The following is a 16,864-nucleotide window of genomic DNA, read 5'->3' as shown; positions in this document are numbered from 1 at the left end:
CATTCAAGAACTTCAGTATTGAGGCTGTTTTTAAGTGAGTATAAGCTCTAGGAACATTAATATATCATAAACCTGAAAAAATACAAGTCAAATAGCTATAAAATGGGGAAACTACAGTTCATAATTGCATGCATTCAAGACATTTCTTACCAAGTAAGGAACTCAAGAATTTCCATAAAACTGGATTAATTTTATGTTTAAGTTTACATTAAAACAATAATCAGGAAAGAATATTAATTCAGGATTGCAAATAGTGTAGTCAACTTAGGCATTCATGCAATGTGGGCAACTGCAAACTCACAAGTCCATAATCAAGAAATTATCATCAAGAAATAATCAGGGAGAACGACATCACCAAAATGGCAGAGTTGAAGCAATCTGACTTCACTTCCCCCAACAGAAAACCAAAAGCCAATATCCAATGCCAAGATTATTACCAGCAATATCCCAGAACTCAAATCTAAGGATGGGACAATCCCCAGAACCACAAAAAGAAGTGAAAAAATTTCAAGCAGATGGTAGGAGAATCGGACTTCTGTAACTGTGATGCCTCTCCCCTAATCTGCAAGGAACTGCCTGTGGAAAATTTTCCCCAGACTCAGTTTCTACACTGGAAAAAGTGAGATCAAGACCAACTTCCCCACCATCTTGGGTTCCTTGCAGGAGAACTGTTCCTGCCTCAACCCACAGAAAGCATCACAAGTGCCTGTAGGAAGAAAAACTCCTGAGAGCAACCAAAGACAAAGATGGGAGGTGGGAATAGCAGCAACCCCAGTTTGCAAAATCTGCTTGGTTTCTCAGCCAAAGAAGATGCTAAATCAGAGGGCTGTTCAGCAGCAGTGTATCTCACTGTAGGAGATACACTCTATAGGCTCGCTGGGTATGAAACCCTAGCCAGCTTTTCCACACAGCTGGAGTATCCCATTTGGGATCTCCCCAACCTAGGACCATCAGTACTCTGAACGCTTGCCAGAGCTGTGGCAAACCTGGACATGAGCTGCCATCTAGTACCAAGGAGGAGGCAGTGACCTAGCATAAAGGAAATTCAACAGGTGAATTGTAAAGAACCTCTATGTAAACATATCCAAGAAAAACCCAAACAAGCCAGACAGTGAAAACTGAAATAACTAATCCTTCAATGAGAAGACATAGATATATGTCCACAGGAAACAACAGCAAACAAGGAACCATGACCCCCCACGATGGAAAAAGAAGCCAGTGACTGACCCTAACGAGACAGTGAGGTGAGATTCTTCAGATCAAGAATTCTTTTTCTTCTTCTTTTTTAAGTCATCTGGTTCTGGGCCTTTATTTGTTCAGAGGTTTTGATTATTGACATAATCCATTGTTACACATCTACTAAAGTTTTTTACTTCTTAAATCAGTTTTGGCAATTTCTGTGTTGCTAGAAATTTGTCCATTTCATCTAAGTTAGCTAATCTGTTGTCATATAATTGTTCAAAGTATAGTCTTACAATCATTGCTTTAATGGAGGGGTGGAGGTTTAGGGTTTACTACCTTACAACTTTCAGTGATGTTAAATCTTTTCTATCATTGTTTTTGTTTGTTTGAGACAGAGTCTCACTGTCGCCCAGGCTGGAGTGCAGTGGCATGATCTCGGCTTACTGCATCTTCTACCTCCTGGGTTCAAGTGATTCTCCTGCCTCACCTGAGTTGCTGGGATTATAGGCATGTACCATCACACCTGGATTTTTGTATTTTTAGTAGAGACAGGGTTTCACCATGTTGGCCAGGCTGGTATGACCTCAAGTGATCCTCTTGCCTTGGCCTCCAAAAGTGCTGGGATTATAGGCGTGAGTCACCATGCCCAGCCCTTTCTATCACTGTCAAAGAATTTTATTTTATTTTTATTTTTATTAATTTTTTTTTATTTTTTTGAGACGGAGTCTCGCTCTGTCGCCCAGGCTGGAGTGCAGTGGCGGGATCTCAGCTCACTGCAAGCTCCGCCTCCCAGGTTTACGCCATTCTCCTGCCTCAGCCTCCCAAGTAGCTGGGACTACAGGCGCCCACCACCTCGCCCAGCTAGTTTTTTGTATTTTTTAGTAGAGACAGGGTTTCACCGTGTTAGCCAGGATGGTCTCGATCTCCTGACCTCGTGATCTGCCCGTCTCGGCCTCCCAAAGTGCTGGGATTACAGGCTTGAGCCACTGCGCCCGGCCCACTGTTAAAGAATTTTAATGTTATATCTGTATATCCCTTAATCATTGCTTCTTCCTAATCCCTGTCTGCCCAGGATTCAAAAACTCAGTGAACTCCAATATAACACAGGAAATCAATTGAGAAATCTATCAGTGAAATTTTTAAAAGGCATTGAAATAATAACTTTAAAAAAAAAATCAAACAGAAATCCTGGGACTGAGAAATACATTCCTTGAACTGAAAAATGCATTAGAGGCTTTTAATAGCAGAATGGATCAAGCAGAGGAAAGAATCAGTGAGCCTGAAGACAGGCTACTTGAAAATACACAGACAAGAAAAAGAAAAAAGAATACCTACAAAATATAGAAAATTACCTCAAAAGAGCAAATCTAAGAATCATTGGCCTTCAAGAGGGAGTTGAGAAAGAGCAAGGGGTCGAAAACTTATTCAAAGAAATAGTAACAGAAAACTATCCAAATTTACACAGAGATGTAAACATCCATGAACAGGAAGGTCAAAGATCACCAAACAGATTCAATTCAAATAAGCCTACCGCAAGGCATAGAACAAATTCTCACCTGGGCAATACCATACTGGACATAGGAATGAGTAAAGATTTCATGACAAAGACACCAAAAGCAATTGCAACAGAAGCAAAAATTGACGAATGGGATCTAATTAAACTTAAGAGCTTCTGCATAGCAAAAGTAACAAACAGACAACCTACAGAATGGGAGGAAACATCTGAAATTATGCATCCGACAAAGGTCTAACAGCCAGCATCTATAAGGAACTAAATTTACAAGAGAAAAACAAATTCATTAAAAAGTCGGCAAGGGACATGAATAGACACTTTTCAAAAGAAGACATACATGCAGGCAACAAGCATTAAAAAAAAAAAAAGCTTAGGCAGGGTGCAGTGGCTCATGCCTGTAATTCCAACACTTTGGGAGGCTGAGGCGAGTGGATCACCTGAGGCCAGGAGTTTGAGACCAGCCCAGCCAACATGGTGAAACCCACTCTCTACTAAAAATTTAAAAATTATTCAGATGTGGTGGCACACGCCTGTAGTTCCAGCTACTCAGGAGGCTGAGGGAGGGGAATCGCTTGAACCCAGAAGGTTGCAGTGAGCTGAGACCACACCACTGCACTCCAACCTGGGCAACAGAGCAAGACTATGTTTAAAAAAAAGAAAAAAGAAAAAGACAAGCTCAATATCACTGATCATTAGAGAAATGCAAATCAAAACCACAATGAGATACCATCTCACACCAGTCAGAAGGCTATTATTAAAAAGTCAAAAAATAACAGATGCTGGCAAGGTTGCAGAGGAAAGGGAACACTTATACACTGTTGGTGGGAGTGTAAATTATTTCAACCATTGTGGAAAGCAGTATGGCAATTCCTCAAAGAGCTAAAAGCAGAACTACCATTTGATGCAGCAATCTCATTACTGGGTATATACCCAGAGGAATACAAATCATTCTACCATAAAGACACATGCATGAATGTTCACTGCAGCACTATTCACAACAGCAAAAACATAGAATCAACCGAAATACTCATCAATGGTAGACTGGATAAAGTGGTACATATACACCATGGAATACTATACAGCCATAAAAAAAGAACAAGATCATGTCTTTTGCAAGAACATGGATGGAGCTGAAGGGCATTATCCTTAACAAACTAATGCAGAACAGAAAACCAAATACTACTTGTTCTCACTTATAAGTGGGAACTAAATGATGAGAACTTGTGAACACAAAGAAGGTAACAACAGACACTGGGGTGGACGGTGGGAGAAGGAAGAGAAGCAGAAAATATAACTATTGGGTACTGGGCTTAATGCCTGGGTGATGAAATAATCTGTACAACAAACCCCCATGGGACAAGTTTACCTATGTAACAAAACTTCACATTTACCCAAATCTAAAATTTTAATAAATAAGTACATTCTCAAAGTCAAGCACAAAGAGAAGATCCTAAAATCATCAAGAGAAAACAAGTAAACAACATATAAAGAAGCTCTGATTTATCTGGCAATAGAATCCTCAGCAGAAAGCATATAGACCAGGAGGGAGTGAAATGACATTCAAAGCGGTACTGAAAGAAAAAGAAAAAGAAACACCTGTCAACCAAGAATATTATTCTCAACAAAGCTATCTTTGAAATATGAAGGAGATAAAGCCTTTACCAGGACAAGCAAACACTTGAAACGGACTCATTAAGAAATGCTAAAGGGAGTTCTTCACTACGAAAGAGAAGGACACCACATGCAAAAACAAAAAAAATTTGAAGGTATAAAACCCATTGGTAAAAGTGAGTATACAGACAAATGCAGAATACTCTAATAATATACTTGTGGTATGTAATCCAGTCATATCTCTGGTATGAATACTAAAAGACAAATCTACTTAAAACAATAGACTGGGCATAGTGGCTCATGCCTATAATCCCAGAACTTTGGGAGGCAGAGGCAGGCAGACTGTTTGAGCTCAGAAATTTGAGACCAGCCAGGGCAATATGGCAAAGCCCCGTCTCCACCAAAAATACAAAAAGTTAGCTGGGTGTCATAGCACGCACCTATGATCTCAGCTACTTAAGAGGCTGAAGTGGGAGTGTCAGGATCCTTAGGGTGTCACTTCACCAGTCAGAAACCCCTGTGGCCAGTGGTACCTCTGCTTGAGTTTTGCTCACACCTGCTGGGCTTGTTCTGCCCACTCAGCCCAGCAGGCTGTACTCAGCTTGTGCTACCAGCCCAGACCCCACACCTATCAAGGGCAAGCCAGGTGCAGAGTAGTGAGGGGTGTGTGAGTGAGCAAGTGTGGGGTCCGGCTACGTGCACAGCCAGGCACACTGACTGTTGCAGTGAGGCAGGCAGCTCCAGCCACCAGCATAGGCACTGGCTCCATGCAAGGCTGTGGACTGGACCAGATGTACTACAAGCGGCTTCCACTGTGGGCACCAATGTCTGGAAAAGGGGAATGCAGTGGCACCTGAAAGCTCAGAGATGCCAGGAACCACAAAGCCCCAAAGAGGGTGTTACAGTGTGTCAGAGCCCTGGCTCTGGGAGTCCTGAGGTCTGGGATCCCAGAAGAGTCACAACTCTTCTCTCCTTGTCATCTGCAGCACAAGAAGTTGGGGGATGTGTTTCAGGTGGCACATGTTTCAGCCCATTTGTGTTACCGCTGTTTCAGTCCCACTGCCCTGTTCTGGCCAGTGGCTCTGGGACTGGCCTGGCCCCACAGCTGCTTCCCATTGCATGGGGCAGCCACCAGGTGCCAGTGGAGGGTGGGAGGCCTATGGTGTGACAGCAGCTCTGGCTCAGGAATCCTGAGGTCTGGGCCCCTAGAAAGGTCACCACTCTTCACTCATGCAGTATGTGTGTGTCACCACCCACAACCTGGCAAGTCGGCCAGGAATGTGTTATAGCTCCTTTCACTCTCGCCATTCAGCAAGTCCCAAGTTCTTGTCCTGTGTCCAGGAAGAATGAGGTTACACAGACAACTGGAAGGTGAATAAGGTGGAGAGAAGCCTTATTGAGTGACAGAACAGCTCTTAGTAGAGAGGAGACCCTGAGTGGGCAGCTCCTATCCACAGCTAGGTAGTCCCAATGAGTTGATGAGTCCCTGAGTCTAGCTGAGCCTTGGATTTTTATAGGCTCAGAAGGGAGGAAGTATGTGCTGACTGCTCCATGGGCAGCCATAGGAAGGCCTGGAAAAAGCATCATCCAATTGGCCAAAAGGCATCAAGTAAGTTCTCACTCCAGGTTGCAGACTCCACCTGGCACTGGCAGCCTGGCCTCCAGGCTTCAGGCTTTCCTTGGCTTGAAGGTGAGATTTCACTGAGGACCTGCCCCTTCCACCTAGGAACCTGTCTGCCTTTCACCGCCATCAACATGCCATCTGTGGTACCCAGGCTGTCCGCACTGAGGGGTACCCACAGGCCCACGTGAAGCTGCCTACAACCTCCCCGTCTCCCTTCTGCACTCATTGGCGCCCAAACTCTGTGGGGAGCCAAGGTAGTAGGGGGCTGGCAGGTCAGTACCGCCCTGAGTGTGCACACACCTGACTGGGTCATGACAGCACCTGCGCTCAGCCACAACTTTGCTCTACACCAGAGTGGGTACTGGTAGTGAAGGGAGGCCAGGGAGTGGGAGCAAGTACTTCCAAGTCTGAGGGGGCAGGGGGCTTTCCAGGCCCATAAGAGCGCAGGGATGCCCAAGTCCAAAGCTGTGGTTAGGCAGCTGCAGCTATGCCTGGGAGCACAGGGTCCCCACTGGGATCACCTGTTCCTAGCCCCTGATGGCTCCATGAAGCACGCAGCCCTGGCCACACCCCTCCACTGCTGGCTTCCTCACAGCAGCTGCTTCAGATTTGCTGCCACCTCTATCAAGAGGATAGCTTGGGCCTGGGAGGTGGAGGTTGCAGTGAACCGAGATTGTACCACTGCACTCCAAACTGGGTGACAGAGACCCCATCTCATAAAAAACAAAAAACAAAAAGCTCCTCCCAAAAAATAACTACAGTAACTTTTTAAGATATAGGTAATATAAAAAGATGTAAACTGAGACAACAAAAAGTCATAATGTGATGGAGTAGAAGTGTAGAATGTTTTAGTTTTTCCTTTGTTTGTTTCTATTATTTGTGATCAAGGCAAGATATCTGTTTAAAGTAACTTGTCCAGGCACAGGCTCACGCCTGTAGTCTCCACACTTTGAGAGGCTAAAGCAGGAGAACTGCTTGAGGCCAGGAGTTAAAGACCGACCTGGCCAACATAGTGAGATCCCCATCTCTTTTAAAAACTCTGTAACTTAAAATATAACTTGTTACATCTATAAAATGTTTCTTTTTTAAAACCTCATGGTTAACTACCAAGCAAAAATATAACAGGTACACTAAAAAAAAAAAAAGCAAAAAAATTAAAACAACTAAAAAAGAAGAAAATCACTTGACCACAAAAAAGGAAGAAAACACAATGAGATATCGTATCACTCCAGTTAGAATGGCTATTACTCAAAAGACAAAAAAAAAAAAATACTGGTGAGGATATGGAGAAAGAAGAATCCTTGTACACTATAGGTGGGAATGAACACTAGTACAACTACCATGGAAAACAGTATGGAGGTTCCTCAAAAAACTAAACCATATGATCCAGCAAACCCACTACTGAGTGTGTATGTATGTATGTACGTATGTATGTATGTATGTATGCATACACACATATTACATATATAATATAAACATATTGAAGAGAGATCTGTACTCTCTTGTTTATTACAGCACTATTCACAACAGCCAAAATATGGATTCAACCTAGGTATCCATCAATGGATGATTGGAAAAAGGAAATGTGGTATATGTACACAAATGAATATTATTCAGTCATAAAAAGGAATGAAATCCTGTCACGTGCAGCTACATGGATGAAAATGGAAGTCGTTACGTTAAATGAAATAAGCCAGGCCCTGAAAGACAACTCATGCACATTCTCACTCAAATGTGGAAACCAAAAAAGCACATCTCAGAAAGACAGAGCAAAACAGTGGTTAACAGAGGCTACAAAAAGTAGGAGGGAATGGGGAAATGAAGAGAGGTTGATTAATGGGTACAACAATACAGATACATAGAAGGAATAAGATGTAGTATATGATAGCACAGTAGGTTGACCATATTAACAATAATCTATTATATATTTCAAAATAGTTGGAAGAGAAGAATTCTAATGTTTCCAACATTAAAAACATAAATATTTGAGGTGATAGACATCTCATTTACCCTTTGATAATTACACATTATATGAATATGTCAAAATATCTCATGTAGCATGAAAATTGTTGCGGGAAGTCAGCGACCCCAAACAGAGGGATCAGCTGGAGCCGTGGCAGACGAACATAAACTGTGAAGATTTCATGGACATTTATCAGTTTCCAAAATTAATACTTTTATAATTTCTTACGTCTTTACTGCAATCTCTGAACAAAAATTGTGAAGATTTCATGGACATTTATCAGTTCCCAAATCTCTTATAATTTCTTATGCCTGTCTTTACTTTAATCTCTTAATCCTGTTATCTTCATAAGCTGAGAATGTATGTCACCTCAGGGCCACTATTATACAAATTGATTGTAAAACGTGTGTTTGAACAATATGAAATCAGTGCACCTTGAAAAAGAACAGAACAATGATTTTCAGGGAACAAGGACAACCGTAAGGTCTGACTGCCTGCGGGGTCGGGCAGAATACAGCCATATTTTTCTTCTTGCAGAGAGCCTATAAATAGACGTGCAGGTAGGAGAGATATCACTGAATTATTTTCCCAGCAAGGAATATTAATAATTAATACCCTGAGGAAGGAATGCATTCCTTGGGAGAGGTCTATAAATGGACGCTCTGGGAGTGTCTGTCTTATGCAGTTGAGATAAGGACTGAAATACGCCCTGGTCTCCTGCAGTACCCTCAGGCTTACTAGGATTGGGAAATTCCAGCCTGGTAAATTTGAGGTCAGACTGGTTCTCTGCTCTTGAATCCTGTTTTCTGTTGTTTAAGGTATTTATCAAGACAAAATGTGCACAGCTGAAAACAGACCCTCATTAGTATTCTAATTTTGCCCTTTGCCTTGTGATCTTTGCTTTGCCCTTTGCCTTGTGGTCTTTATTGCCCTTTAAAGCATGTGATCTTTGTGACTTACTCCCTGTTCATATACCTCCTCCCCTTGTAAAGTACTTAATAAAAATCTGCTGGTTTTGCGGCTCAGGGGACATCACAGACCTACTGATATGTGATGTCACCCCCGGAGGCCCAGCTGTAAAATTCCTCTCTTGGTACTCTTTCTCTTTATTTCTCAGACCAGCTGACACTTAGGGATAAAGAAAGAACCTATGTTGAAATATTGGGGGCAGGTTCCCCCAATAGAAAATATGTATAGCTATATGTATCAATTAAAAAAAAGTCAGTATGTACCCTAAGATTTATACAAAGGAATATTTATCTTCAACAATTTATTCTCTTGTCATCAGCAAGATATCACTTGCCTGGTTTCCCCTTACTCTCTAGCTTCCATCCCTCAGTATCCTTTTAAAGCTCATTATCAAAAAGCACTATCATAGCCAGACATGGTGGCTCATGCCCGTAATCCCAGCACTTTGGGAGGCTGAGGCGGGCAGATCCCTTGAGGTTAGGAGTTCGAGATCAGCCTGGCCAACAAGGTGAAACCCTGTCTCTACTGAAAATACAAAAATTAGCTGGGCGTGGTGGTGGGTGCCTGTAGTCCCAGCTACTCGGGAGGCTGAGGCACAAGAATTGCAGGCGGTGGAGGCTGCAGTGAGCTGAGATGGTGCCACTGCATTCCAGCCTGTGCGACAAAGCAAGTCTCCATCTCAAAACAAATAAACAAACAAAAAACAAAAAACACTATCACCCTTATTAATATACTTTTCATAAATGAAAAAGAGTCACTGAAAACCCTTTTCCCTACCCGGCCTGTACAATACTAACACAAATCTCTTACGGAACAGGACACCCATGTCTAAGCACATGTTCATGTGCCCATGGTGTAATGTTTGCTGAGACTTAGCAACCCTCAGAGGAAAAAGGGTTCTCAGCTTCTGGTACTATTTCATCTTATAAGATGAAAAATGAAATGAAATGAAATTGAAATGAAATAACGAAACTGAAATGAAATAAAAAAATGGATGTGACCTGTGGCTACTCCAGTACCATGGGTTACATCCAGAAGGAATCCTCTGCCTCAGCCCTCCCTAGAAGTCAGGCAGGGCCTCTGTGGCCAAGTGATGAGGGTGTCATTCCCACCTGTTTCTACAGGTTAAGCCATGAACTAGAACTAGAAATTGAGTTTTGCAAAACTGTAGGATAGAAAAGCAATACAGCAGTCCTCCTTATCCATGGGGGATATATTCCAGGACCCTCAGTGGATGCGCAAAACTTCAAATAGTACTGAACCCAATTGCCATCATTTGGAAATTACGAGTTTATGAGTTTCTGCTTATGACTTCCACCAACAAATTAATGGCCTTTTCCATCTTAACTGTGCGCTATCACTCACTGTGGCCATAACAGTTGCAGTCTGAGGTGTGATAGCAAAACTAGCACTAATTTATTTTTCCTTTGTCAGGATAACATAGAAGATTCGTTCTCACCATAGATCTTAGCAACCTCAGCAATTTTTTTCTTTCCTTATTAAGCCAAGAACTTTCACCTTTTCACTTAAAGGAAGCACTTCACAGCTTCTCTTTGGCATATCCAAATTGCCAGCATCACTCCTCTTGCACCTTGGGCCTATTATTAAGTAAGATAAGGGTTACCTGAATACAAGTACTGTGATATTGCAACAGTAGATCTGATAACCAAGACAGTTACCAAGTGACTAATGGGCAGGTAGCACGTACAGTGTGGATAAGGTGGAAAAGGGATGATTCACATCCTGAAAGGGACTGAACAAGATTGTGTGAGATTTCATCACGCTACTCAGAATAGTGTACAATTTTAAATTTATTTCTGGAATTTTATATTTAATATTTTCAGACTGCAATTTACCAACCACAGGGAACTGAAACCACAAAAAGCAAAATCATGGATGAGGGGGAACTACTGTATACAAAAATCAGTTGGGTGTCTCCTAATTCATTATACCAGGCCAACATTATCCTGATACCAAAGCCAGAGATACTACAAAAAGAAGAGAACTGCAGATGAATATCTATTATGAATATGAACGCAAAAATCCTCAACAAAATATTAGCAGGCCAAATTCAACAGCATATTAAAAGGATTATATACCACAACCAAGTAGAATTTATCCTTAATGCAAAGATGGCTCAACATACAAAAAAATCAATCAATGTAATACATCACATTAGCACAATAAAGGAAAAAAGCCGTATAATCATCTCAATTTTCAAAAATCCGAAAACACCCTTGGGGGAACTTTAGTCCCCAAAGCTAAACTCACTTCTTTGGGTTTCCTTTCTAAGATCATGGTATGTGCATAGCATCTTCCTCCAAATAGGAGTTTGATTTTATGTAAAATGCAATATATAAACTATCATTTCTCCAACTCCTTAAACTAAGATTTTGGCTTGAGCTTCCCTGGTTATATCCAGGAGACTGGAAACCAGGTTGCAACCCAGCTCACTCTTTGGAATAAGATGCCTTAATCGTAGGCTTCAAATAATTCCCATTAATACTTTTTTAAATGCTATTCCCTGCATATGCAGATAAGCAGGCACATAAGGAAACAAGACACCATGAACTACAGCCTAAAGAAACAAGACATGTAAATTCTAGGGGAAAATGGCAGATAGGAGGCAGGACTAGATTGAAATTCCCACTCAGATGAACAAAGCAGTGGGTGGAGACTCACATCATGAACTTTTGCTCCAAAACTACTACAGGAATACACCAGAAAAGAAGAGAAAATCCACAGATCCTCTGAAAGAAGCAGACTGCTCCTGCAGGACCTAGGAGACACCCCAAATATTGTGAATGCCCGAGCTATGAAAGTGGGAAAGGAAGGATTGTCCACACATGAATCCACACCCTCACTGGGGAACCTGAAGGTCTAGCTCACGGGACAGGATTTGACTTTACCTGGAGGTGAGTCAAATTAGAGAGCTGAGCAAAATAAAGGGGTAGAGGAAGGAATGGGAAAAGCCCTGTGGGCTCTCTGGGTCCTCTGGGAAGCCATTTCTGGCTTGTCTCACAGGGGTCCTTTGGGAGGGCTGACAGAGGAACTGGTAGTAGACCACACAGAGATGGAAACCTCCAGATGAACTTCCTAACAACTCCAACCAGACATGAAACTTCCTGGCCAAACTCGGGGAAGGGCATGAATCTTGTGTGCAGATTTGACAAGCGGGGAGGCACGGAAGCCCTTCTTGCTTTCTCAGCTGGGAGGCTGGTAGCCTGAGGTAAATTCTCAGCTCTGCTCACTCACTGCCTGGAAACAAACTTGGTGCTGTTGGGTTGAGGGGAGTGGGCATGATGGAGTAAGACTGGCCTTTTGGGTTGTGTGGGAGCTGGGTGAGGCCTATAACTGCCTGCTTTCCCCAACTTCCCTGACAATCTGCATGACACAGAAGAGGCAACCATAATCCTCCTAGGAACAGAACTCCATTGACCCAGGAACCATACCCCCATGCCCCACAACAGCTGCAGCAAGCTCCGCCCAAGGAGAATCTGAGCTCAGACAGCCTAACCCTGCCCCAACCTGATGGTCCTTCTCTATCCACTCTGGTAGCTGAAGGCAAAAGGCATATTATCCTGGGAGTTCTAGGGCCCTGCCTACTGCCTGATCCCCAGTATGTTACCACAGCTGATGCTCTCTTGAATGTGCCACCTCCTGGCAGGAGGTCAACCAGCATAAAAATAGTGCATTAAACAACCAAAACTAAAAATCCTCACAGAGTCCATTTCACTCTCATGCCAGTTCCACCAGAGCAGGTGCTGGTATCCACTGCTGAGAAACATGAAGACAGTTCACATTACAGGACTCCGTGCAGACAACCCCCAGTATCAGCCTGGAGCCTGGTAGCCCTGCTGGGTGGTTGGATCCAGAAGAGAAATAACAATCATTACAGCTCAGCTCTCAGGAAGCCACATCCCTGGGAAAAGGGAGACAGTACTACATCAAAGGAACACCCCGTGGTACAAAAGAATCTGAACAGCAGCCTTGAGCCCTAGACCTTCCCACTGACATAGCCTACCCAAATGAGAAGGAACCAGAAAAACAATTCTGATATGACAAAACAAGGCCCTTTAACACTCCCCCAAAATTACTAGCTCACCAGCAATGGATCCAAACCAAGAAGAAACTCCTGATTTACCTGAAAAGAATTCAGAAGGGTGATTATTAAGCTAATCAAGGAGGCACCAGAGAAGGGTGAAGTCCAACTTTTAAAAAATTCAAAAAATGATACAAGAAATGAGGAGAGAAATCTTCAGTGAAACAGATTGCATACATTTTTTGTTTTTTGTGTTTTTTTTGAGATGGAGTTTCACTCTTGTCGCCCAGGCTGGAGTGCAATGGCATGATCTCAGTCCACTGCAACCTCCGCCTCCTGGGTTCAAGCGATTCTCCTGACTCAGCATCCTGAGTAGCTGGGATCACAGGCATGTGCCACCACACCCGGCTAGTTTTGTATTTTTAGTAGAGATGAGGTTTCTCCATGTTGGCCAGGCTGGTCTCGAACTCCCGACCTCAGGTGATCCACCTGCCTCGGCCTCCCAAAGTGCTGGGATTACAGGCGTGAGCCACCATGCCTGGCCGACTGAATAAATTAAAAAACAATCACAACTTCAGGAAATAAAGGCCAAAGAGAAATGCAAAATGTTCTGGAAAGTCTCAGCAATAGAATCGAACAAGCAGAAGAAAGAACCTCAGGGCTTGAAGACAAGGTTTATGAATTAACTCAGTCCAACAACAACAATGAAAAAAAGAACATAAGAAGAATAAGACAAGGTTGAATTAACCCAATCCAACAATGACAAAGAAAAAGAATAAAAGAAAATGAACAAAGTCTCCAAGAAGTTTGGGATTATGTTAAACGACCAAATCTAAGAATAGTTGTCATGCCTGAGGAAGAAGAGAAATCTAAAAGTCTGGAAAGCATATCTGAGGGAATAATACAGGAAAACTTCCCCAGCCTTGCTAAAGACGTAGACATTCAAATACAAGAGGCTCAAAGAAATTCATCACAAAAAGATCATCGCCTAGGCACACTGTCATCAGGTTATTTAAAGTCAAGACAAAGGAAAGAATCTTAAGAGCTGTGAGGCAAAAGCACTAGGTAACCTATAAAGGAAAACCTATCAGATTAACAGCAGATTTCTCAGTTGAAAATCTATAAGCTAGAAGGGATTGGAGCCGTATATTTAGCCTCCTTAAACAAAACAATTATCAGCCAAGAATTTTGTATCCAGCGAAGGTAAGCTTAACAAAGGAAAGATACAGTCTTTTTCAAACAAACACATGCTGAGAGAATTTACCACTACCAAGCCAGCAATACAAGAACTGCTAAAAGAGCTCTAAATCTTTAAGCGAATCCTGAAAACACATCAAAACAGAACCTTTTCAAAGCATAAATCTCACAGGACCTATAAAACAAAAATACAATTAAAAAATGTGGCTGGGCACAGTGGTTCATGCCTGTAATCCCAGCACTTTGGGAGAATGAGGCAGGTGGATCACCTGAGGTCAGGAGTTCAAGACCAGCCTGGCCAACATAGTGAAACCCCATCTCTACTAAATATACAAAAATTTGCTGGGCGTGGTGGCATGTGCCTGTAGTCCCAGCTACTCAGGAGGCTGAGGCAGGAGAATCACTTGAACCCAGGAGGCAGAGGTTGCAGTGAGCCGAGATCATGCCACTGCACTACAGCCTGGGTGACAAGAGCAAAACTGCATCTCAAAAACAAAAACAAACAAACAAACAAAAACACACAAAGTATACAGGCAACAAATAGCACAATGAATGGAATAGTATCTCACATCTCGATACTGACGTTGAATGTAAATGGCCTAACTACTCCACTTGAAAGATACAGAATTGCACAATGGATAAGAATTCACCAATTATCTGCTGCCTTCAAGACACTCACCTAACATATAAGGATTCACATAAATGTTGGGTAAAGGGGTGAAAAAAGACATTCCATGCAAATGGACACCAAAAGTGAGTAGGAGTAGCTATTCTTATATCAAACAAAACAAACTTTAAAGTAACAGCTGCAGTTAAAAAAGACAAACAAGGACATTACATAATGATAGAAAGCCTTGTCCAACAGGAAAATATCACAATCCTAAATATATATGCACCTAACCCTGGTGCTCCCAAATTTATGAAACACCTACTACTAGACCTAAGTAATGAGATAGTCAGCAACACAATAATAGTGGGGGACGTCAATACTCCACTGACAGCACTAGACAGGTCATCAAGACAGAAAATCAACAAAGAAACAATGGATTTAAACTACACCCTGGAACAAATAAACTTAACAGATATTTACAAAACATTCTACCCAACAACTGTAGAATATATATTCTATTCATCAGCATATGGAACTTTCTCCAAGACAGACCATATGATAGGCCACAAAACAAGTCTCAAAAAATTTAAGAAAATTGAAATTATATCAAGTACTCTCTCAGACCACAGTGAAATAAAACTGAAAATCAACTCCAAAAAGGACCTTAAAAGCCATACAAATACATGGAAATTAAATAACCTGCTCCTGAATGATCATTGGGTCAACAATGAAATCATAAAGGAAATTAAAAAATTCTTTGAACTGAGTGATATAGTGACATAACCTATCAAAACCTCTGGGATACGGTAAAGGTGGTGCCAAGAGGAAAACTCATAGCCTTAAATGCTTACACCAAAAAGTCTGAAAGAACACAAATAGACAATCTAAGGTCACACCTCAAGGAACTAGAGAAACAAGAACAAACCTAACCCAAACCCAGCAGAAGAAAGGAAATAACCAAGATCAGAGCAGAGCTAAATGAAACTGAAACAAACAAACAAAAATACAAAAGATAAAGGAAACAAAAAGTTGATTCTTTGAAAAGATAAATAAAATTGATAGACCACTAGCAAGATTAACCAAGAGAAGAGAGAAGATCCAAATAAGCTGAATTAGAAGTGAAATGGGAAATATCACAACCGACACCACAGAAATACAAAAGATCATTCAAGGCTACTATCAAAACTTGCATGCACATAAACTAGAAAACCTAGAGGAGATGGATAAATTCTTAGAAAGATACAACTTCTAGTTTAAATCAGGAAGAATTCAAAACCTTAGACAGACCAATAACAAGAAGTGAGAATGAAATACTAATTTAAAAAAATACCTGCCGGGCTCGGTGGCTCATGCCTGTAATCCCAGCACTTTGGGAGGCCAAGGCAGGCAGATCACAAGGTCAGGAGATTGAGACCATCCTGGCTAACATGGTGAAACCCCATCTCTACTAAAAATACAAAAAAATTAGCCAGGCATGGCGGTGGGCGCCTGTAGTCCCAGCTACTTGGGAGGCTGAGGCAGGAGAGTGGGGTGAACCCTGAAGGTGGAGCTTGCAGTGAGCTGAGATCATACCACTGCACTCCAGCCTGGGCGACAGAGCGAGACTCCATCTCAAAAAGAAAAAAAAAAAAGTACAGGACCACACAGATTCACAGCTGAATTCTACGAGACATTCAAAGAAGAATTGGTGTCAATCCTATTGATACTATTCCAAAAGACAGAGAAAGAGGGAATCCTCCCTAAATCATTCTATAAATCCAGTATCACTCTAATACCAAAACTAGGAAAATATATAACAAAAAAAGAAAACTACAGACAAATATCCCTGATGAACATAAGATGCAAAAATCGTTAACAAAATATGAGCTAAATGAATTCAACAGGATATGAAAAAGATAATCCACCATGATCAAGTGGGTTTTATACCAGGTATGCAGGGATAGTTTAACATACAAAAGTCAATAAATGTGATATACCACATAAACAGAATTAAAAATAAAAATCACACATGATCATCTTGATAAACTCAGAAAAAGCATTTGACAAAATCCAGGCCAGGCATGGTGGCTCATACCTATAATCCCAACACTTTGGGAGGCCGAGGTGGGCGGATCACCTGAGGTCAGGAGTTCAAGACTAGCGTGGCCAACATG

At 41.8% G+C, this 16,864-nt stretch overlaps 1 protein-coding gene across 11 annotated transcripts in view; it reads right to left on the bottom strand.

Annotated features, from left to right (window-relative positions):
• CEP70 (centrosomal protein 70) overlaps window positions 1-16,864 on the bottom strand; it is a 114,197-nt gene that overhangs the window by 46,242 nt on the left and 51,091 nt on the right. The gene's annotated exons all lie outside the window — the stretch shown is intronic.

Source organism: Chlorocebus sabaeus, chromosome 15 (assembly GCF_047675955.1).
Source record: "Chlorocebus sabaeus isolate Y175 chromosome 15, mChlSab1.0.hap1, whole genome shotgun sequence".
In the NCBI taxonomy this organism is placed as follows: domain Eukaryota; kingdom Metazoa; phylum Chordata; class Mammalia; order Primates; family Cercopithecidae; genus Chlorocebus; species Chlorocebus sabaeus.
The sequence above is the reverse complement of the archived record's forward strand: the minus strand, read 5'-3'. Positions and strand labels throughout refer to the sequence as shown.